The sequence below is a fragment of the Procambarus clarkii genome, chromosome 82 (assembly GCF_040958095.1).
Source record: "Procambarus clarkii isolate CNS0578487 chromosome 82, FALCON_Pclarkii_2.0, whole genome shotgun sequence".
Taxonomy (NCBI): domain Eukaryota; kingdom Metazoa; phylum Arthropoda; class Malacostraca; order Decapoda; family Cambaridae; genus Procambarus; species Procambarus clarkii.
In genome coordinates this window covers 3,094,740-3,112,715 of record NC_091231.1, presented here as the reverse complement: position 1 = coordinate 3,112,715, position 17,976 = coordinate 3,094,740, and the positions used below count along the sequence as shown (strand labels likewise).

The window sequence follows — 17,976 nt, the reverse complement described above, 5'->3', positions numbered from 1 at the left end:
AAGGAGGATGATCCATCAGAAGGATTTGATCATATATATATATATATATATATATATATATATATATATATATATATATATATATATATATATATATATATATGTGTGTGTGTGTGTATATATATATATATATATTATATATATATATATACACACACAATATACGTATGTGTGTAAATGTATTATACATGTATTACATATATGTTCCATATATATATGTGTGTATATAATACATATTATATAATATTGTGTGTGTGTTAGCGCTTGTCCCTGACAAGAACAGTGTGTGGAAGCCATTATATTTTCTCAGAAGTCTCTTCCCACCTGCTCTTGTTTTTGCTGTTTGTTTGTTCACGTTATATTTGTTTTTGTTTGTTCTTGCGCTTCTTGTAAACACTGATAGTTCTTATCTTTGTTTAGCGTTTGTTTGTTTGTTGTTAGTGTTGCAGCAGTGATTAATGATCGGTTGTTATTGTTGCTGATTCTCCTAGATAATTGCTGTAGTTTATTGTTATTTTTAGTGTTTTTATTCTTTGTCATTATTGAATGATTATACATAAGGAGTTAGACTGACACAGACGACTAGATGTAGACCAAGTTGCCCTAGTGAAAGCCTCGTGGTATATATAATATATATATAATATAATATAATATATATATATATATATATATATATATATATATATATATATATATATATATTTATATATATATATATATATATTTATATATATATATATATTGGTACTTTCCCACTCCATTACTAACCCCGGTACGTACCGTGTGTGTACCACTCCATGAGAGGAACACACCCCGGCGTTGAAGCAAGCTCCGTCACCCCCCGGCGTTGAAGCAAGCTCCGTCACCCCCCTGGCGTTGAAGCAAGCTGCGTCACCCCCCCGGCGTTGAAGCCAGCTCCGTCACCCCCCCGGCGTTGAAGCAAGCTGCGTCACCCCCCCGGCGTTGAAGCAAGCTCCGTCACCCCCCCGGCGTTGAAGCAAGCTCCGTCACCCCCCGGCGTTGAAGCAAGCTCCGTCACCCCCCGGCGTTGAAGCAAGCTCCGTCACCCCCCGGCGTTGAAGCAAGCTCCGTCACCCCCCGGCGTTGAAGCAAGCTCCGTCACCCCCCGGCGTTGAAGCAAGCTCCGTCACCCCCCGGCGTTGAAGCAAGCTCCGTCACCCCAGGTATCCCCACATAAACAATAATAATAATAATTTCAATCATAGTAATAAGAATTAATATTATTATTATGGTAATATTTATTGGTAATAATAATTGGTAATCCCGGAAATAATGCTGCTAAGAATATGAATATTAATAATTAGTAATACATTTATTATTGCTATTACTAATTATTATCACTAATATCGACAACTGATGTATCACATTCAAAGTTATCATAATATAATTTCCGACAGGTAGTTTTGAATTCACCAGGTGAGCTAACCAGAGTACTGCCTTAACGGAAGATGGGTCAGCATCCTGATCTTACCTGTGTGGGTCCTTCCTACAGTACCTTGGTCGGGGCAGGAGATGGGGCAGCATCCTGATCTTACCTGTGACGGTCCTTCCTTCAGTACCTTGGTCAGGGCAGGAGATGGGGCAGCATCCTGATCTTACCTGTGTGGGTCCTTCCTACAGTACCTTGGTCGGGGCAGGAGATGGGGCAGCATCCTGGTCTTACCTGTGTGTGGGTCCTTCCTTCAGTACCTTGGTCGGGGCAGGAGATGGGGCAGCATCCTGATCTTACCTGTGAGGGTCCTTCCTTCAGTACCTTGGTCAGGGCAGGAGATGGGGCAGCATCCTGATCTTACCTGTGTGTGGGTCCTTTCCTTGATGCTTGGATCATCCTCACCCTGTCTTGCTTCTCTCTCTCTCCTCACTCGCTACGCTTGTGTGGAAGGTGATGTTAAGGAGACGGAGGAAAGTGGTAGAGGCGAGGATGTTGCTAGTGTGTGTGAGTGCGTGTGAGTGCGTGAGTGTGTGTGTGTGGAGGTCGGGTCTGTTCAGGTAGTCTGGGCCTCCCCTGGAAGACTGGTTGCCGCGCCTCACCACACAACCTCTCTTTTACACCATTTTCCTCGCGCTCACTATTGAATTTAAGTTGAAAACTCGAGAGCTTGAGATAAAGCGCCGATGTCTCGACCATTACGGCGAGGCCAAACGTCATTACGCTGGTAACCCGAGGCTTCATAAGCGAGTGTTGGATAAATCACAACTTGCTTCTCGTTCTAGATATTAACGGACCCTACCCTCCCCTCCTCCCTCTCTCATTCTCTCTCTATCTCTCTCTCTCTCTCTCTCTCTCTCTCTCCAACTGTGTTACCTTTGCTCAAATGTCAAGGCCAAGTGCGCTAACTTCCTCAGCTCTTGGTCTGTTTCGTGAAGTGACTCGAAGCTCGCGTTATAGTTGGCTCGTATCGTCGCTAACAAAGATAATGTTGTGAGAAATTGAGTGCGATGGTCACCCGGTGTTTGCCTCCTCCACCCTCCTCTGCTCCATCCCCCCCATCCCTCTCCCTCCCTCCCATCCCTCTCCCTCCCTCCTACCACCGCCGAGAAGGAAGCCAGTTGGCGGATGTGGGAACTAACTCCCAATATTCTTCCCTCAATTCTACCTCAATGCAAATGATTTCTTGCAGACGTCTACGGCCGTATTGATCTTCGAAGAATCGCATCTCTATAACGGGTAAGCGACGCATATCTACCGGCCAATAAATTGGGCGCGCGAAAAAGAGTAACCAGCAACGGGGATCAGTAGTAGAGACAAACTACGAGACACGGATCAGTTTAGTTCACGTTGAGCGTTCAGACGGGGAAGTATTGTTCAGGATTTATCTCCGACTTTTGGTGCTTGGCCGCTCGTGTAGCGAGGAAAACCCAGTGATCGAATTAAGAATCAGTGTTGATCAGTCAGGCACGGACTGAGGTGCCGAGGGGTAGTGCAAATATTGCTGTAATTGGTGATTTTCTAAGGATTTAACCCAGCGACGCTTGCGGGGAGTTGAGAAGCACACACACACACGCACACAAGTTACTGTTAGTGTTGGCAGGAGTGGATCTGCCAACACTACCCCCCTAGAGGTGCTTTTTCTCAACAGGTAAGTCGGATTTTCAACACTGTCTCACTTGTGCTTTTATTAGGTATTTTTGCCGAGCGGTTTATATTTCAGGGTCGCGTTGCAGGGAAGTTTGGAGCGAGGCGAGTATGCGTGTGCGCTTGAGTGTGCTTGAGTGTGTGTGTGTGATGTTGTTGGGACTTCTTCACCTGTGTTGGCTGCCACTACTTTATGGACCATTTTCTTCATCGCTGGACGCGAACTGCTGGCCGCACGCGCGCGCGCGCGCTCAATCCCACAACATGAGAGAATCTTTAAGAGACAATGATCAACTGCACGCAAAGAATATGTTGAGCAGCGAGCAGTAAGACGAGAGGGCGTTGAGTGGGGTGGGGTGGGGGGTGGTGTTGAACTAGAGGCTGGCAGGAGTCATAGTGATGTCAGGAGGAACTGGTTCAGTGTAATAGTGGGCAAGAGGGATGATGATGATGATGACAACTTCATACTTAGTTCCAAAAGTAGGTATGATATGGTATGGTATGGTATGAAACAGCATGGTCGCCAGCCATGGCAATAGGCTGAGACTCACACTGCACGCACATGTAGGGGTGGGTACACACACACGCGCAATGGTGTCTATGATGTGTTTATGTTTGTGTATGTTGTGTTTGTGTGTATGTGTGCGTGTGATGTATATTTGAGTGCGTGTGTGTGGTGTGTTTGTTGTATATGTTGTGTGTGTGTGTGTGTTGTGACGTGTGCGTACTCTCCCCGAGGTCAGTTTTATTTGTTGAAATCACATAAGTGATGCAAGCTGGTCGGTGTTGCATGGTACGTTGCACTCTGCATGATCTTAAGAAATTCTGTGTTGTCAATCACCTCGTCATGTCTGCTTTCTTGCCATCATATCTTATCTCAACAATGTATGTATCATACCGAACTTATCAGTGAAGCCTTGTGGTGTGCACGATACAATAGAGCTTACTGACCTAACGGAGCTGTATACCGAGAGCCTCGTATTACTCAAGAATTTGACAGATGTCAATAGAATGAGCATATCTGCTTGACGAGAGCGCTGTCATGAACGGTTAGTAGCAATAGGCGCGACTTCTGTTAGGGATTTCGTGGTAGCGAAGAATAGCGAAGAGGGTCTCTAAGCAGCAGCCGGAGTGTAGCGTTGACTCATGAGGCAGCATGCACGGCTCTGGACGCTACTCGCTGGAGTGATCACCGCCTGGCCCTGCATACACGCTTGGGTATTGCTGGGGCTTACATGTACACAGGGCTGCCGCTGGGGCCTGTATATACACAGGGGTATTGGTGGGGCTTACATGTACACGGGACCACGGCTAGGGCCTGCATATACACAGGGCCGCCCCCTCCTCCCCCGTAACCCACCCCACTTTCCTCACACAGGCAGCAGCAGGTCGCCTCCGCTAAGGTTAATGTCCCCCTCGCTGTCCGCCTGCCTGCCTACCTGCCTGCCTGCTTGATTGGGATTAGCACTTCTCGACCTCCCTATACGCGACCTGGGATGGCGCAAAATTCCCTAACCCTACGAAATTAGCTTTCTTTAGGTCTATTTGCAATTATATGTAAATGAAATGAAAAAACTTTCTTAATCCTAATTGTCTTAATACTATTTTAGCAAGAGATGTTTCCAATTAAGACCTGTAGATTAACAGATTTGTAAACAAAAATACTAAATTCTTTGTGAAAACTAAGTTGTAATTAACATTAATTAAGCTCAACTTAGTAATAATTATGACACCAGCTTGTGTTGAGATAATGCTCAAGGGCTGGTTCAGGCGACCCTATAAATACAAAGCAACACTAATTGACCTGAACAGCCCCCGCTCCTGCGCCAGGTAAGTCCACTACGGGCTCACCATAGCCCGTGCTACTTGGAACTTTTTGTTCCAAGTAGCGAATCATAAACAACAACAACGTTGACCTAGGCTACTGGTCCGTGCGAAGGGAGTTGTGTCGATACCCAATTTAAAAGTGACTTCACTTACTACTACTATGCAGTTTGTTTCACTCGTCTACGCCTCTGTTGCAAAACCAATGTTTTCACATATCTTTTGAAAACAAAGTTATCCAATTTGAATCTGCCGGATACCATGTCTTTCTTAAGATATGTTTCAAGAGTTTATGTTTATATCTTTCAGCCATTCGTACGTTTTAAATCCAGGTTCCAAGGGTGGCTTGCTAAGCGTGCTGGTCTAATGCCAGCTGTGTTTGCTAACCCGGGACCTTCGGTATTGTGATCTAACCGCCGTGTCAAGTTCGATCACGATGAACCAAGCGGGAGTAGGTACAGATGGAGGGAGGAGGTGGGTAGTGAACTATTATGTGGGCGCAGAATAATGCACTCAGATCATACCCGATATAGAAAACGCGGCAGAAGTGCTGTTTCGTACACCCGGCCGCGGCTTACAGTCCTGCTGGTAAAGCCTCTTAGAGAGCATTTGCTTGATGTGTCTTGGACCTGTCGGCGGAGCGCCACTTCGTTGCAATTAATTTTTAAATTTCAACTGGATGTGAATTTTGTACATGCTGTCTCTCGGGCAGTCTGTAGATTTTTTTTTAATTTCGCAGACGCGGGACAGTGTTTTGACGTAATTATCACTTTACAGAAACGTTCCATCCAAGACAGCTAGGATAGAGCGGCGACGGCTGCTCCCGAAGCACACTTGACATTTGAAGACACTCCCGCTGTCAATACTGAATGTCTCCGGCCGTATTATTTACGCTACAGTTATCCGTTTTCGTTAATAACATGTGGAAACTCGCCCGCTAAAATATCTTTTTATCGGAATAATTGAAGACCGATATTCGGATATAATGGAAAAGAGGCCGACGTGAATGTCGGTCTCCCTCTCACCCGGGGGTTAGCGACGCCAGACTGGTGTAGCAGTAGTGAGTGACAGACTAAGGGGAGAGACCTGAGTGGTCATGGCCCTAGCGGCAGAGGGAAGTGCCTAGGTAGAGTGCCGCCCCAGCGACCTGGCATCAACCTCAACAACGTTAAAACCAGCATAGATTTCCGGGTGGCGGCGGCGGCGGCGGCCCTCTTCCCCTCCTGAGCAAATAATGCCATCGACTTACATCGCCTACATCAATATGTTATGTACAAACTCGTGCTTTTTCGCTTTGCAACCGCTCATCCGACATCGAACGATTTTATAAATTGGGTGTAAGTCTCTGTATCGTTCAAGACGCAGATATCGCCATTCTCTGCAGTAAACCTTAGGTGTCTCGTGTCCCAAACACAAAGAAATGAGGCGGACAGCTGCGGAAACCCCCCTCCGAGTCGAGATTGCAATATGAGCTTCGATGACACAATAACGGGGTTCGATACCCACTGGAGGAGTAATAAAAATGAAGAAGGGAGAGCTTTCTATAATGCTGTGTTTCACATTATTGTGGGGGAGCAAATATTTCCGTGTTTGGTGAGGTTTATCAGGTAGGTGTGTAAGGGAGGTGGCGGGCGGTGAGTCGGGGAGAAAGAGAGAGAGAGAGAGGGGGGGGGGCAGGTAGGGATGGTTTCAATAAGGTCAACAAACCTTGTTTTGTGATTTCAAAAGCTTCATATACATCGTTAAGTTAGGATGTATTAGCTTAGGCTAGGTTGTTAGGTTAGGCTAGGCTAGATAGATTGTGTTAGGTTAGGCTAGACATTAAAATTCGTTGGCGAACCGTCTTGTATGCGATGTGACTTGTATCCCTTTGAACAAGGATCGAGTGATGTTTCGCTAATTAAACTCGGAACGTATATGTAGATTTATGCATAAAAGACTGCAGTGCTTTGCTGTAACTGAGCATTGTGACCCCCTCGCGAGACACAGCGGCAGAGTCTGTTTGTTATTAACGAGATACAACTGTGAATTCATTCCCATATTATGGCTGTTTCCCCCAGTTGGCACCAGTGTAAGCTGCCAGTTATTCCCCGCCCTACGGCGACTTGCCCGGGAGACGCACAATAGGCGTAGGCTTGTGAACAGTTCCTAGTGAACCAACAGCCTAAACTTTATTCTATATAATAGTGACCCGTGTTCTTGACAGCAGAGGCCTATATTCTTGACAACAAGAGACCTATATGTGGCTTTAGGTATTGTATGTACTAGCTCTATCTATAAATCAATCAGAATGTAACTACATCTATGTATATACTTTTCCTAAATAAAATATTATTATTATAATTATATTCTTGACAACAAGAGACCTGTATCCAGCAGTGGGGTAGGTCACTGCTACAGTGGAGCGACCAGTGCATGTACATCGTGTCGGATTTTGTCAGTGTACGTGCATCGTGTAAGCTATGCCGCAGGTTAGTTGCATCACTCTTGAGCTATGCCGATGTACCTGCATTACAGCGAACTAGGCTATACCAGAGTACCTTCATCGAGCTGTGCCACAGAGTAACTGCATTGTAAATTATTGAGATCCCCGCACATTTTTTTTCCTGGAATCTTAGTACAGTACTCAGCGAGTTTCCACAGTATTGACATGACCTTTAGCGTCAGCTTGGGGTTTAGAACTTCGAACTCGGCGCTTCCCGATGGATGCTCTTCTTGGGACGCCACAATCTGCGGGGACGCGGGTCAATGTGTTCGACCTGGTAGCCCGCCGAGTTCGAAGTTCCCTGTCTTGCCGATGGATAGGCGATGTAAAGATTTCCAAAGACGACTGATAGTCCCTGCGGTCCTGTTGGAACACACCGTAGTTGGACGGCTACAGAAACAGTAAGGCATGGTTATTAATAACAGTATTACAGCATGGATGATATTACAGTAATTACTCGATATATCGGCTTAAATCACAGTCCGCGTCAACGTGGTCTCCGGTAAGATCACAAGTCTTCGTTAGAGTGGCATCAGTTTAGTCAACAGCCATTATCAACACTTATCAACAGCCTTTGTCAACGTGGCGTGTCTGTGCACCACAGCCTTTGTCAACGTGGCGTGTCTGTGCACCACAGCCTTTGTCAACGTGGCGTGTCTGTGCACCACAGCCTTTGTCAACGTGGCGTGTCTGTGCACCACAGCCTTTGTCAACGTGACGTGTCTGTGCACCACAGCCTTTGTCAACGTGGCGAGTCTGTGCACCACAGCCTTTGTCAACGTGGCGTGTCTGTGCACCACAGCCTTTGTCAACGTGGCGTGTCTGTGCACCACAGCCTTTGTCAACGTGGCGTGTCTGTGCACCACAGCCTTTGTCAACATGGCGTCTGTGTAGACCGCTGCTTTCCCAACAAGGCGTCGATTTTATACGGCATTATTTCTTGATCGCGACGATTTAAACCACAATCTCCATGTAGCGTGACGATCCAGACCACAATCTTTTCGAGTCGCGTCGTCGTTTGCCAATTGTTGTAGAGAGAGAGGAGGCTAGAGGGAGGAGCATGAGGAGGAGAGAAGAGGGAAGGAGGCAGCGAAAAGTGGGAAAGGGGCCGGGGGGGACGCAAGAGAAAAGAGGGAAAGGGGAAGGAATCACATCGAAGGGAAAACGCTAGGATGCGCATAGAAAGGAAGCCGGTATGAGAACACATTATGTAAGCAATCGCGTTCTCTCGCTACTCACTCTGGTTGAAATTGCCAATTGATTGTAGGCTGTAGTCGTGAAGACAGTCGTGTTTGTAAGAGCAGTCGTCTCCTGGATGAAAGTCGTCGCCGCGCCCTTTAGTTGTCGTCGTCGTGTTCCAAAAAAATTGGGCCGAGTGAACATGGGGTTGGCTAGGCCTATATTGGGTGAAGCAGGTGATGAATATTGGGATGAAGGGGGGATGGGGGGGATATTGTGGTACTCTCTCATCTTGTGTCTATCTTCTTGAGGTTATCTTGAGATGATTTCGGGGCTTTTTAGTGTCCCCGCGGCCCGGTCCTCGACCAGGCCTCCACCCCCAGGAAGCAGCCCGTGACAGCTGGCTAACACCCAGGTACCTATTTTACTGCTAGGTAACAGGGGCATAGGGTGAAAAGAAACTCTGCCCATTGTTTCTCGCCGGCGCCCGGGATCGAACCCGGGACCACAGGATCATGAGTCCAGCGTGCTGTCCGCTCGGCCGACCGGCTCCCATTACCATTCACCTCTACCATTCACTGGCATTCTTGTGGATACAATCATATGTTGGCACATTAAAGCATGCTACTGTTGGCATGCTTGCAAAGACAGCCTGTAGTAGACCAGTAGTATAAGTTAATATGGGTGTTTTATTAGCAGTGACAAAGACAATACTGAAACGAATGTCTGGTGAGAATCTCAATGATCTTACAAATTCACAAAGACCTGTTAGCTGTAGTATTAAACATTGTGGTGGAATATTGAGAGATATTTATGTATGAGACTAATATAGAACAAAAAAGTCGGCAATGTGATATTACAGTAGTCAGAATACGTCTTTGATATAGACGTATCTGGCAGATTTCTCAACACTCAAATGTCGAGTACACAATGTGTCAACTTTGTGAAAGAGAAAACATGCATTCCTTTGAACATTATATTGTAGAATGTCCCATATTGACCAAATTTCACCCTCCCCCTTCCAAGAGTTGAATTATATTGAACTCTGTCAATAGTATCTGTACACTGGAACATCTGATGGTATACTGGACCTGTACCCAAGATTGGCTATGTGATTCATCAATTATTTAATGTATGATGTAATTATAACTTGAGCTTGTAAAAGCATCTTAATCACCTTTTGTGGTTGAATGCTTAATAACACTAGTTTATACAGCAGTTGTCTTATCCTGCCACACTGAGAGATGCAAAATGTGTATATGTGAAAACTGGTTAGAATTACATTTAACCTTTGTAAACGCTTATTATTAATCACATATGAAACTGTGTATGGAAGCCGCCTCCAGCACATCACTGCGTGTATTTGTGTGTGTATATAATAATAATAATAATAATAATATTATTATTATTATTTATTAATAACATTCACCTGTTTGCTTGCGGGGGTTGAGCTCTGACTCTCTGGTCAATAGTGTATGTGTGTAAATCACGAAGAAATTAACAGGTTATGAAGAATGTGACAATGTCAGACCACGAAGGAAGGAATGGGAATGAATGAATTAATTTTTAGTGGTAAGCGCCAAGCCATTACGACCATATTACTACATTATTATTACTGACTTGGAAGGGGTCAGGATAAGGATTTGGGATGGGACGGGGGAAAGGAATGGTGCCCAACTACTTGGACAGTCGGGGATTGAACGCCGACCTGCATGAAACGAAACCGTCGCTCTACCGTCTAGCCCAAGCGATTGGACGGAAGGAATGGGAGAGGAAATTTCTTAAGTACTTTCGTAATAATAATACATCTTCATAAGTATGGATATTACATGTTGTTTCAGATTTAGATAGAAGGAAACGTCCATGTAGCACGGTCTATAGTGAGCCCGTAAGGATATTACGGATTGATGAAGATTAAGTCAGCCAAGACGTGGCACGGACATGAATCTACCACGTGTAAATGGTAGATTTTTTGGAGAAAATGTGTGATCTTTGGTTGTAAAAGGATATACTGCGTGCTGTGCTCGCATTTATATCGTCAGTCCCTACTGTGTGGCGGCTATCGCGGGGGAGGATACTGCTGGACAGTATGAGGGTGTCCAACTGCTGGACACTTTTGAGGGTGTCCAACTGCTGGACACCTTTTTTTACCAGAAGAGTGGCAGTGTTGATGGCTTCAGGGTGGTTACTGCAAGATTCAAGGACTCTTAAAATTCTTCTAAGGTCCTTGGTTGCTTCACATTCCAGGAGATAGTGAACTAGTGGTTTTTATGCAATTGTTTGGCAGAAGATGCATTCCCACTCTCTGGGTTCACAAATTTCCCTGTTGCATGTGTAGCCTAGACGTAGTCTATATAACCGAACTGCTATTTCCATGTGGATTCTTTTCGGAATATTTAACCTGTCTAACTTGGTGGCCTGAAGATACCATATTACAGAGCGCGAACCTTATGCTACTCTGTTGTAGATGGGCTAAGGATATGTTGTTTTTGATTCAGCCATACGGAACGAAAAGTTCGAAGTAGCACGGGCTATGGTGAGCCCGTTGTGGACTTACCTAGCACAGGAGCGGGGCTGTAACTTGTCGGATATTACGATTGATTGATTGATAAAGATTAAGCCACTCAAATGGTGGCATGGGCACGAATAGCCCGTAAATGGTGGCCCTTTTGAGCCATTACCAGTATCAATAGATGATACTGGAGATATGTGGAGGTACGACTGCACCCTGCGTGACGGGAGATGTCTCCCGATCGGATATTACAAGTCAGTGGTGGATATATAGGCAGGAATAAGGTGAGGTGAAAATCAATGTCATTGTTCAGGAACATAAGTGAAAACTGCTGAAGGTCCAATGACCCATACATGTGAGTTCCACTAATACTAATGAGATAATAGTAATGCTGAATAAACACAGTTGACAATCAGAAATAATAGCTGAAGCACTTTCGCCTCGTCATGGCAATCATGGACAAGGCGACGACTGGCCAGTATCAAGCAAACGTTGATCTCTACGGCTGACATGTATACTAATGTCAATGAAATGCTCACTATGTTTACATTTTCATCCCAAAACAATGTCAATTAATAATTCACGAGTGACGAAATCTTTGACCAGCATGATCATAAGCTAACGTCACACATGGTGGAATTAGTTGAATGAATAATATGTTTCACTATCATTATCTTTAATGGCGTATTCTGTTACACAAGTTCCCAGGTGAACACGTAGGCTGTCACTCTGGATGTGTAGTAAGCATTAAATTGTTGCTGTTGTGTTGGTGAGTTTGGCGCGACGTGGTCAGAGAACTATTGAGCTCCCTATTTACGCTAGGCTACTGAAGCTGCCGCAGGACGAGGGAGATTAGCAAGATGGATCGGGTCTGGTTAAGCCTGGCAAAGTAGGCATTACACATTATTCTACGGTCAAAGTAATTGCTGGCAATTTATCCTAGCCACTCTGTCATCGACAACTTCGTTTTATCCCAGTTACAGCAAAGGCTGCTACTCCAGCCTGCTACTCCAGCCTGCTACTCTAGCCTGTCACTCCAGCCACATGTCCTGCTCACCTGCCTTTTCCTTGGAGTACAATAAGGCTTCAGAATAAGCGACACATCATGAGAGGTTTAATTTCTTGTCCTATGTTGACAGACAAGGGTTCAGAGCGTGTGTGTTGACTGTTGACTGGTCGCTCTGTACCAGACGCAATGCGCACGCTTGCTGCTGCGAAATGGAGTCAATTTTGTACAGTAGGAGAGAGAGGGAGAGGGAGAGAGAGAGGGGGAGAGGGGGGGTTACCTGCTGCTCCTGTGGTTGGTCTTCACTTTACCCCTTGCTGTGGCTTGCCAGGTCTCTCTGCCAAGAGATGTGCCTCACTAGACCAGCAATAAGAGAACAATCCTTTCCTACGCATGGCAGTGTGATGTTTTGAGCGAATTCTACAAATTTAGTGTACGCCTTTTGCAAAGTTTACTCCGTTGTTCTTCAATTGGGTGATGCAAGTGATTTTAACAATGAAACCCGACCTCACCTCTTTTGTATTTTGGTGTGTGTGTGTAGCTGTGAGTGGTGTGCCCGTGGGAGAGGCAGGTGTAGAGTCACAAGCAACACTGTGGAGAGGGGGAGGTGTGGTGCAACACTGCATGTACAGTGTTGGTAAGATGGTGTTGCTACGGTGTGGGTAAAGGGCAGTGGTGCGGGTAGGGTATGATTGCGTGGGGGTATGCGGGTAGATCACAGTAGGTGGTGTTAGTAAGTAGAGAGAGAAGCTAACTAAGAGTTAGCAACTGAATGATGTGTGTACTCGCCTATCTGTGCCTGCAGGATCGACCATTAACTTTTGGATCCCGCCTTTCTAGCCATCGGTTGTTTACAGCAATGACTCTGGTACTATTTCCCTATCATATCTAGTTTTTTTAGTACTGTTACCCTATCATATCTAGTTTGTTTTTTTATCTAGTTTTAAAACCATTAAGTGTTTGCTTCCACAAACAGCTCCTTAAGTGTATTCCATTTTTCCACTACTCTCACGCTAAAAGAAAACTTCCTAACATCTCTGTGACTCATCTGAGTTTCCAGCTTCCACCCATGTCCCCTCGTTCTGTTAATATTACGTGTCAACTTTTCGTCTATGTCGAAAGGTCCAATGTCGTATTTACTCTGTCAATCCCCCGTCAATGTGTGTGTGTGTGTACTTACCTAATTGTGCTTGCGAGGGTTGAGCTCTGGCTCTTTGGTCCCGCCTTTCAACTGTCAATCAACTAATGTACAGGTTCCTGAGTCTACTGGGCTCTATCATATCTACACTTGAAGCTGTGTATGGAGTCAGCCTCCACGTGTGTGTGTGTGTGTGTGTGTGTGTGTGTGTGTGTTTACTAGTTGTGTTTTTGCGGGGATTGAGCTTTGCTCTTTCGGCCCGCCTCTCAACTGTCAATGAACTGTTTACTAACTACTAACTACTTTTTTTTCCCCACACCACACACACACACACACACCAGGAAGCAGCCCGTGACAGCTGACTAACTCCCAGGTACGTATTTACTGCTAGGTAACAGGGGCACTTAGGGTGAAAGAAACTTTGCCCATTTGTTTCTGCCTCGTGTGGGAATCGAACCCGCACCACAGAATTACGAGTCCTGCGCGCTATCCGGCTACGAGGCCCCCCTCGTGTGTGTGTGTGTGTGTGTGTGTGTGTGTGTGTGTGTGTGTGTGTGTGTGTGTGTGTGTGTGTGTGTGTGTGTGTGTGTGTGTGTCAGTAAGTAATGTAATGGGAGGCCGGCTGCAGGCCGGGGTCACCTTCATTATTATGCCAGCATTATCAGCTGGCTGAGTCATGGTAGCGGTGTGGTGTAAACAGACAGGAGGTGTGAGGGAGCAACCTGTGAGACCACCCCACGCCGCCCCCCTCACCACCCCCGCCCCCTCACACCTTCCCCCCCCCCCTCACACCTCTCCACCCCACCCCACTCACACCTCCCCACCCCACCCCCCCTCCACCAGCTTCCCCCAAGTGCGTGTATTTACTACTTGTGTCTGCAGAATCGAGCTATTAGCTCTTGGACCTCGCCTTTCTAACCAATTTATATTTCCTCTATTATATCTACTACATACATTTGTTTTACACACGCACCAACCCGTTCTCGCAAATTTAATAAGTCAATATTGACTTATTAGTTGCGTGCAAAGGTGACATACTAAACATAATAGTTTCCCTTGAAAAGCTTCATAGAAAACACCGACCTTACCTAACCTACTTAGTATGTTAAAATAAGCATCTTATAGCTTCGTAATTACAATTGTTACTTAACCTATTATAGGTATAGGTTAGGTAATAATTGTAATTACGAAGCAATAAGATGCTTATCTTAACATACTAAGTAGGTTAGATAAGGTCGGTGTTTTCTATGAAGCTTTTCAAGGGAAACTATTATGTTAAGTATGTCACCTATGCACATATTTAATAAGTCAATATTGACTTATTAAATTTGCGAGAACGGGTTGCACGCACACATCACTAGGAAGCAGCCCGTTGCAGCTGTCTAACTCAGTTAACTATGTTCTGCTAGGTGAACAGTATCACCAGGGTGAAAGCAACTCTGACAAGCGGGGGTTGTAAATAATATTTGTCTGAGTGACTACCGGTCCGGGAGCCGGTCGGCCGAGCGGACAGCACGCTGGGCTTGTGATCTTGTGGTCCTGGGTTCGATCCCAGGCGCAGGCGAGAAACAATGGGCAGCGTTTCTTTCACCCTATGCCCCTGTTACCTAGCAGTAAAATAGGTACCTGGGTGTTAGTCAGCTGTCACGGGCTGCTTCCTGGGGGTGGAGGGGACACTAAAGCCCCGAAATCATCTCAAGATAATTACGAGAGGAGTGGAGGCTGGCAGGCGCCACTGGTGGCCAAGCCCTCAACTAACTTTTTTTTAACATAAAGATTGTTAAATAATATTTTAGTATTAATCATATCGATATTATAAAAATAAAACAAAAAATGATTCTAACTATTGCTGTTGTTGTGACGATAAGAATTCATATCGAATTAATGTTTAGTTGAAAATGTGCTCTATTTTTTCAGTCTAGAAAGATTTTTTTTTTCGTACACACGAGTATGTTGAAGGAGCAAAATCCATCCTATAAGTGGATGATGTTGTTTTAAGATTCGCTACTTGGAACAAAAAGTTCAAAGTAGCACGGGCTATGGTGAGCCCGTAGGTGTAAGTGGATGAATATTGGATGGTTGTGGGTGGCTGACCGAGTTGAACTACCCGCTCAGTGTCCTCTTGTCCCTAACCTACCCTATTCACCCCCCATCATCCCACCTATCCTCCCCCCATCCCACCTATCCTCCCCCCATCCCACCTATCCTCCCCCCATCCCACCTATCCTCCCCCCATCCCACCTTCACGTCCACTCACTCACCTGCCTACGGACTTACCCGCCCGCCCTCCAGCCCTCCCACGGACAGAAAGAATATACAGGCTTGTCAGTGTAGCACTGTGGCGGAGCTTAACCTGTGACGTGGCGCCCAGGACTGGCGGGGAAATGCTCCCCAGCCGGCGTCAGCCAGGTGATGCTGGTGGCGTACCCAGCCGGCGTCAGCCAGGTGATGCTGGTGGCGTACCCAGCCGGCGTCAGCCAGGTGATGCTGGTGGCGTACCCAGCCGGCGTCAGCCAGGTGATGCTGGTGGCGTACCCAGCCGGCGTCAGCCAGGTGATGCTGGTGGCGTACCCAGCCGGCGTCAGCCAGGTGATGGTGACGACGTACCCAGCCGGCGTCAGCCAGGTGATGCTGGTGGCGTACCCAGCCGGCGTCAGCCAGGTGATGGTGACGACGTACCCAGCCGGCGTCAGCCAGGTGATGCTGGTGGCGTACCCAGCCGGCGTCAGCCAGGTGATGCTGGTGGCGTACCCAGCCGGCGTCAGCCAGGTGATGCTGGTGGCGTACCCAGCCGGCGTCAGCCAGGTGATGCTGGTGGCGTACCCAGCCGGCGTCAGCCAGGTGATGCTGGTGGCGTACCCAGCCGGCGTCAGCCAGGTGATGGTGACGACGTACCCAGCCGGCGTCAGCCAGGTGATGATGACGTACCCAGCCGGCGTCAGCCAGGTGATGGTGACGACGTACCCAGCCGGCGTCAGCCAGGTGATGATGACGTACCCAGCCGGCGTCAGATCACTCTGAATGACAAATTCATGTTTTATATTCCGGATCACTTGCCTGTGGTTTAAATACGGATACACTCCAAATTAGCAATTCCCGGGTACTGGGATCTCTGCTCCGTGACGCCGGGTGCGGTGCAAACAATATTCCTCACACTCGTTGTTCAGTGTACCGCAAACAAGGAACATTTCTTAAGTTCCAATTTTCTTCCTAGCCGCCTTTTGTCTCTGAATCCACGCTTGATCCAAACCCATTTGCTCTGGTGCGGCAGGAGGAGGTAGTATCCAGGGGCCAGATTCACGAAAGCACTTACGCAAGCACTTACGAACGTGTACATCTTTTCTCAATCTTTGGCGGCTTTGTTTACAATTATTAAACAGTTAATGAGCTCCGAAGCACCAGGAGGCTGTTTATAACAATAACAACAGTTGAATGGGAAGTTTTCATGCTTGTAAACTGTTTAATAAATGTAACTAAAGCCGTCAAAGATTGAGGAAAGATGTACACGTTCGTAAGTGCTTGCGTAAGTGTTTTCGTGAATCTGGCCCCAGGTTAGGTTATCTTGAGGTTATCTTGAGATGCTTTCGGGGCTTTAGTGTCCCCGCGGCCCGGTCCTCGACCAGGCCTCCACCCCCAGGAAGCAGCCCGTGACAGCTGACTAACTCCCAGGTACCTATTTACTGCTAGGTAACAGGGGCGTTCAGGTCCTCTCCCTACGAGGTCCTCACATTGGTGGATTACTTGCACCTAACGAGGCTTGATGGGGTTTAAAACACACTTCATCTATTTCTTTAATGTTTCCGATTACAAATATATAAACTTTCGGTGGTAAAATATATTTTTTTGTATCAATTTGTGAATTCCAGAGTAAGATTTCTGTAATGCATTACAGTGTTTGTGTGTGTGTACTCACCTAGTTGTGCTTGCGAGGGTTGAGCTCTGGCTCTTTGGTCCCGCCTCTCAACCGTCAATTAACAGGTGTACAGGTTCCCGAGCCTATTGGGCTCTATCATATCTACACTTGAAGCTGTGTATGGAGTCAGCCTCCACCACATCACTTCCTAATGCATTCCATTTGTCAACCACTTTGACACTAAAAAAGTTCTTTCTAATACAGGTCCCATATATACTACCAGCTGTGTGTGTGTGAGAGAGACTTCTCTGCACAAGGCGTACAGACCTTGTACAGGGCCTCGTAGCCTGGTGGATAGCGCGCAGGACTCGTAATTCTGTGGCGCGGGTTCGATTCCCGCACGAGGCAGAAACAAATGGGCAAAGTTTCTTTCACCCTGAATGCCCCTGTTACCTAGCAGTAAATAGGTACCTGGGAGTTAGTCAGCTGTCACGGGCTGCTTCCTGGGGGTGGAGGCCTGGTCTAGGACCGGGCCGCGGGGACACTAAAGCCCCGAAATCAACTCAAGATAACCTCAAGACCTCAGGAGGTATTTATTAGGGAGTAACATCAGCAGGGTTTCCATCACATCGGCATCTGTATTATTGATTTTGTTTTGACTTCTGTGATGAGCTCGATTGGCATGAGACAGATATTGACCTCGGTCATTAGTGTGTCTTACTGATGCCTGGTGTGCTTGGTGGGGGGGCCTCGTTCACCTAGTTTCTCTCTCTTATCACCAATTTCTCTTTAGCCTTTCCCTGGAAACACAAACCGAAACTGTCTCTATTTTCCGCTTGTTACAACTTGTAATAAAGTTGTTACATCTTGGCTTAACGTGTT

General features: G+C 46.5%; 1 protein-coding gene across 1 annotated transcript in view; it reads left to right on the top strand.

Annotated features, from left to right (window-relative positions):
* Window positions 1-2,798: 2,798 nt before the first annotated feature.
* Window positions 2,799-17,976, top strand: part of sd (TEA domain transcription factor 1 homolog scalloped) — a gene marked incomplete in the record, with an annotated part of 195,129 nt that continues 179,951 nt past the window's right edge. Inside the window, 1 exon segment of the mRNA XM_045752266.2 lies at window positions 2,799-3,101.